This window comes from Humulus lupulus, chromosome 8, assembly GCF_963169125.1.
Source record: "Humulus lupulus chromosome 8, drHumLupu1.1, whole genome shotgun sequence".
Lineage (NCBI taxonomy): Eukaryota > Viridiplantae > Streptophyta > Magnoliopsida > Rosales > Cannabaceae > Humulus > Humulus lupulus.
The window spans coordinates 144758785-144765499 of NC_084800.1; the positions used below are offsets into that span (position 1 = coordinate 144758785).

At 36.0% G+C, this 6715-nt stretch overlaps 1 pseudogene; it reads right to left on the bottom strand.

The window, feature by feature from the left end:
* Nucleotides 1-6310: 6310 nt before the first annotated feature.
* On the bottom strand, nucleotides 6311-6410 carry LOC133799055 (small nucleolar RNA R71; annotated as a pseudogene).
* Nucleotides 6411-6715: the final 305 nt, after the last annotated feature.

Consider the following 6715-nt stretch of genomic DNA (forward strand, 5'->3'; position numbering starts at 1 on the left):
TTCGGGCCTTCTTTGAGGCAGTTTTACTGCTCTCCCCTCGAGACCTCTTGCTGTCCTTCCTCTTGCCAGAAGATGCAGCAGCAGCCTTGTAATGCTCGAACACGTCTTCAGATGACATATATGCACAAAAGGAAACAACACGAGCAGTGAGACAAGATATATATGGGGCTAAAAATGAAAGTAAAGAGATTATAAGTAAAGTACCCGCGCTACAACTACTGGTCGCTACATTACATACTGAACTACTTACTGCCTGGAAGAAATCTAAAATTAAGATTGGAGTATACTTAAAGTTGCCGTCCCCGTCAAATAAGTGATAGGGAATTGGCAAACTATCTAAGAGCGAAAGATCAGTACCGTTCTCATCTGAAGATTCGTCGATGGGAGCGGGGGGTTCAGTGGCCTTCTTTTTTCCTTTTCCCTTTGGGGCAGGGGGAGCAGCAGCCCGTGGAGTGCTGGAAGGTTCCCTGATTGTTACTCCAGTGGCCCTCCTCGGAAGGGGTTGTTCCACGTCTGGGTGCTGCTCGGGAACCTCTCCACCAGTAGCACTCCCCGCTGTTGACTCCCTCACATCCTGATGAGGGGCCAAAAGGGCGACCAGCCTAAGGTTAGCCTTTGTGACCAGATGCTTGACGCTTTTCTCCACGTCAGTCATACTGGCCAAGAGGGTTGATCATAACTCCATGTCTGGAGTGGGGTCTGGTCGCAACCATGGGCCTGAAAGGCACTAAAAATCTAAGAAAGTGTAGAGAAAAAAATTAAAGAATGATTAATGACCAGTGGTACAAAGGTGTTACCTCCTTGAGTGAAGGCCAGGTTATTCGCAACCATGTCAGTCGTAAGGAAATACTTCTGATAGTACCTCCCCACGTTCGATATGTGAGTGGTGTCAGACAGGAAAGTGCGCCCTGTTTCCTGATGACAAAAGTGAAAAAACCCCGTGCTTTCTTGGTTGGGGTTAGACTTGAGGTGGAACAGATAATTAACCTCATGGGGTGATGGCACAGGCCATTTTTTGTGGCTATAAAGGATATAGAGTGCTGCAAGCATTCTATATCCACTGGGAGTTATTTGGAAAGGGGCGACCCCGAAGTAGTTGGCCACCCTTGGAAAAAGGGATGAAGAGGCAAGGTAGCCCTGCCTCAATATGGTACCTCGACCAGGCGCTGAAAGCGCCTCCATGCAAGTTCGCCCGTTGGTCTTGATTGGGTCGAGCTAGTGTCACCACCATGAGTTCATATTTCCTAATATAGTTGGCGATCATCCTGATCGTCACCCGGCTTTCAGGTACAACATACCATTAAACATCTGGTTGAATAGCATTTCGGGGTTGAGCATGAGTTTGGATATTTGGGTCAGGAATATTTTCTGCTCGACCACTGGTCGAGGGAATTTTAGCCCGAGGAGCAGGCTGATTTGAAGGATTGGGAATTTTCTTTTTCTGGGCTTTAGTTTTTGCTTGACCCATATTTTGAACGAAGGTCGATGGAGTGTTTGAAGTGGCACGAGAAAAGGGAATTTCAAGTATTAGCAACGACGGTTGCTCCTCATCCTCAAGTAGCTGAGCTAGTAAGTCGTCGTCGATGGGTCTTTCACCTCCTCACGGATCTTGCATGAAAATCCACGAGCAGAGAAAAGGGGAGGTAAGACATAAAGCTTAAAAGCTTATGTTGAGTGTTGGAATAATGTTGCTCGCGTATAAAAATTAATTTTTTATACGGCAAGCAACATTCTAACAAAAACACTAAGCTCTATACGAGCAGTTTGAAAAACAGATAGAAAAGCGAAAGTAAAAAGTTTTTCAGGAAAAAGCTTTTTCAACTCCGAAGGGGCAGGAAAAACCCAGTTTTTCAACTAGCTTAAAAATCGAATTTTTACTTCAATTTTACGCCCTAAATCTACAATCTTGACTACCAAACTGGCTCCTAACTCCTATGAAACATTATTTCGCTATCCTACCAAGCTTCTATAAGCATGCCCATTATCCCAAAATAGTTTCGGCCAAGAACAGTCAAGAACACAAATTTAATACATAAAAATTAGTTTTGCATGGCATCTCAAACATCCGAGGGGTTCATAAAACTTACTTAGATGAAAAGAGGGGTCTGAAACGAAGCAGCTTTGAACGTCCGAGCAAAGGATCCTTAGAACAGCGATGGAAGCTTTTCAAGTTTTCTGGGTTCTGAAAGTCGAGGTTCTTGGGAGTTCTTGACGAGAAAATAGCGAGTGAAAAGTAAAAGTAAAAAAATAAATTTGGGGTATTATATATAGTGACTGCGACACATTAAAAGAGGTAATCATGAGTTACTTTTTCTAAGCATGGGGAAGTGAAATGGTCGTCAGACATATTCTTGGGAAACCGAAAAGACTTGATTAGACATGATTGCTCACCTTTTTCGAGAAAGCATGGGCGGTTCTGACAGATTTCGTGGGGTATTCGAAGAGTCGGTTTCCTAAGTTTACTTATTGCTAGTCGCAATAAATAAACTTTGGGGGCAAATGTTTACCCAAAAAACGGTTGCTGATGACGTGGTGATAATTTCTCACACGTGGTTGACACGTGGCGAAAGTACTGCTCGACTATTGACCAGAAGCACACCACATCGTCAGGGTTAATTTTTTATACGACTAGGCTGGTCATATAATTTAAGTTATTTCCTTCTTAAGTTGTAATCTTATAATAACTGCGTTGAATATTTCTTCATTATTATCTTGATACGCAATTATTAAGAAAAGATAGGGCACGTTGTCATGTGTAACCCTCCTTGAGCCTATAAATATGCATGAAATAGCTCAAGGAAGGGACTTTTGAAATTTTCATTTCCTGAATCTTGCTGCGAAATATTGAGAGAAAAAAGAGCTAAAGTGAGTTGTTCACCGTCTTATTGTAATACATTCAAGGTTTGTGAAACTCAAGAATCCTAGTTCTTTGATCACTGCTTTGAGATTAAATAATAATAATATCACTAAGTGGACGTAGGTCATTACCATTCTTTGGGACCGAACCACTATAGTTCCTTGGTGTTTTCTTCCTTTCTGTTAGATCATTTTTCTCATTCTTGCTTTATACTTTGTCGTACATTTGACTCTGTGTCGTTGGCCAAATCGATGGTCAACAGACCGCCTTAGAGTTTCATGTCTTAAGCAAAGACAATATCCTTCATGTTGTCCTTCTGTATCCATCCATTACGTGCGAATTCTAATACCATAGGGTGCTAACCAATCCTTATTCTATCTTCTGAAAATTCAATATGAAACTATCCATTCAAACAAACTTTAGGTTCTTGTGTTATCTTGATTGGTGGTGAAAAATACATATTTATTGATCTCAAATGTTAAGTTATATTAAATTTTAATTAATATTTTAAGGAAATTAATTAAATATATTTTTACAACTGAAAATATTTAGTTTGAATTTAATTTGGTTTATTTTGCATGAATTATGTTGCATTTTGGTACAAATAAAAAAGAAAGATTAAATTTTGGAAGAAAGAAATTGAATAAATAGTATTTTTCTTTTAAAGTCTTTCCATTGCATAAAGCCCAACCTAAGTGATTTCTTTGATCTCATGCCAGGCCCAACTTTACAATTCTCTCTATGTGACATGTGATCAATATTAAGATAAATATGTGCCATTGCTATCTATCAAATAGCAAGGATCCACAATCAATTGGCAATGACTAATTAAGACAATCACTTCCCTGGCAGAGTTGACCAACAATCATGCTTCGTTGGGAGCATTCTCAATCAATCCCATGTTCTGATAGCATTTCAAGGCATCAACATCTCAATTATATTTGACTAATTGAGAGAAATCAATTTGCAACAATTAGTTTTCCATTATTATTTTATTCAAATTAATGAGAAAATCAAATCCAATTAATTAATATTTCATTTCCCACTGAACGGTTTTAGCATGTCAAAATGCTATATAAAGGGGACCTCTTGTACATATTAGAATGTAATTTTCATTAGCAAAACTATAGTAAATTTTAGTCTCATTTTGTCTATTTCTTCTCATATTTTCTCTTTAGAATATTGTGAGAATGACTAGCATTATAGGCTAGTTTCCTAGGTAAGGTAAATGATGATCATATATGTGAGGTAAAATTTATTTATGTTATGATTCACCAAGTGCCTAAAGTTCATACATTTGAGTAATATAATTTCTTCTATTTTTCTCCATCTCTATATCAATATATTTAACTATTTAGTATTATATATAAATAGTCATGCTTTTTCTATGTGAATATAATAATACAAATATATCGATATTTTAATTTTATGGTTAATCTTTTATTGCATTATTGCCAATGAGGTATATTGTCATTCTTAGATTTTTCATAAGATTATTTTCTATGATCTTAAGGTGAGAGTTTTTATTACTCAAATACATTTTATTAATATATGTTTTTCAAGTTTTATCTTCCAATTAAATTGTTGGGAAGTGAACAATTTAACTGCGTTTTATGTGTGAATCAAAACTCAAATAAATGAGCCAAACATATAAGTGATTCTTGAAACCTTATCACTTTTGTTATTGAATTTTTCTACCAATTTTATTTTCAACATTTTCTCAAAAACCACCATCGATCTCTTTACTGTGTGTGCTTTAGTTCTACTAATCACCTTTTGATTAAGATATCTCTCTGTGGACACAACCATCCATACTACACTACAACAACCGCTTTGTGAAGACATGTTTGGGCGTAATCAAATTTTGGCGCCGTTGCCGGGGAGATAGAATCCAAAATTTTAGTGGAATGGCCAAGAGGTAGGTGATTTTTTATTTTTTTAATTACTATTTGTTATTTTTTTTTTAGGACTGTTGTAGCTATTTTATTTTTATTTTTGTTAATATTGTCTTTTATCTATTAAGTATTTTTTTTATCTGGTAAAATAAATAGTTTTATGTTAATAATTCTATGTTTAGTATTCGTTTATTTCCATTTTTTAGTTTATACAATATAATTAATAGGTAACCAAAAAAAATGTGTTAGGATTTACTAGTGTTGCATATAGGACTATTTTGTTTTCTCTTCTTACAGTATTAGTTTCATTATTAAAAAAAATATTAGTCATTAATTTTCTTTATACGTTATTGATATTTTTAGTATTTTTTTTAATTGATTGTTTCTAAATTATCTTTCATTGTTAACTATTTGTCACTTAATTATTTTGTTTCTAGTTTTACTTTTTAGCTTTAAATTTATAGATTTTAAAATTGTAAATAATAACTTAGGTCTCATAATTTTTGTGATGTTAGGTTTTAGAATTAGCTATAATTTAGGCTCTTTCTCTTCAATTCTTGTTTTAAAAAAAATCATAAAATTCTAAAAAAAAATTGTTCATAAAATTTTATCATAAAACTTTCTAGTATTAGGGAACAATAGTGTAATGCTACAAGTGGTAAAAACTGAGAGTATTCTGTCTAGAAAGATTGGCTTTTAAGGTTTGTGATAGATTATCCTCTACACTTTCCTGGGAACCTTGGTTCTATCTAGGAAAGTGTGGGACGAAGCGGTACCTTGGCAACCTTCCCAATCGGTCTGGGAATATTTCTTGTGTATGCCCTTGTATCGTTACATTTTTAAACTTTTTACTATTAAAAAAAAACAATCTTGTTCTTTCAAAATAAGTAATTTATTTTACTTATAGGTCATTTGGTTGAAAATGTTTGAATTATGATTTTCCATACTCATCTAGTAACCTCGGGGAGTTCTGGTGAGGCATGTGAGATCATTTCAAATTGTCCAAATCTACCAAGGAACAAGTTTAACAAAAAAAAACTCATTTTTGATAGTGGATGAATCGTCATAGAGATGAACTAGGGAGATTTGTAAGGAGACTCAACACCCCTAGTGAAAATTCTTCCGATACATCCAACATTTCCTCTCCCACCTCAACAATTGCTCATAATCATTTTGCCATGGCTAATCATGAGGAAATTCAGCAGAGAAGTCTAAATGACTATCTCCATCCTACTCGTACTCCGACCCCTTCTTGTATCATCTTTCCACCAAATATGCCCAACTTTGAATTTAAACCTGGCATGATTCAACTCTTGCCAAATTTCCATGGTTTAGAAAATGAAAATCCTTATGTGCATATTAGGGAATTTGAGGAGGTGGTAGCCACTTTCTATAACCAAGCTAATATCGCGGATACTGTGTAATTGAAGTTTTTTCCCTTCTCTTTGAAGGATAAGGCTAAAAGCTTGTTATACTCTCTGAGACCAAGGTCTATTGGAACATGGGATGCAATGACACCCTCATTCTTTCAAAAATACTTCCCTAACCACAAGACCAATGGCTTAAAAAGGCAGATTTCTACCTTTTCCCAAAAAGACTCTTTATCAAGTCTGGGAAAGGTTTAAAGAACTGTTGACTCTTTGTCCCCATCATGGCTATGAAAAATGGCGCCTAGTTAGCTACTTCTATGAAGGCCTCACTATTCATGAACACCAATTTGTAGAAATGATGTGCAATGGTGAATTCCTCCAAAAAGATCCTAAAGAAGCTTTGGAATATCTCAATGAGCTTGCAAAAAAATCTCATACCTGGACTGGTCCAAGTGCTACCGAAAGCACCAACAGAAATCGACCAGCAGGAATTTACCAATTGAGGGAGGAAGACAGTCTAAAAGCTCAAGTTGAAGCTTTAACAAAGCAACTTGAGGCCTTTAAGACAAAAGGTGGGCAAGGACTTCATATGA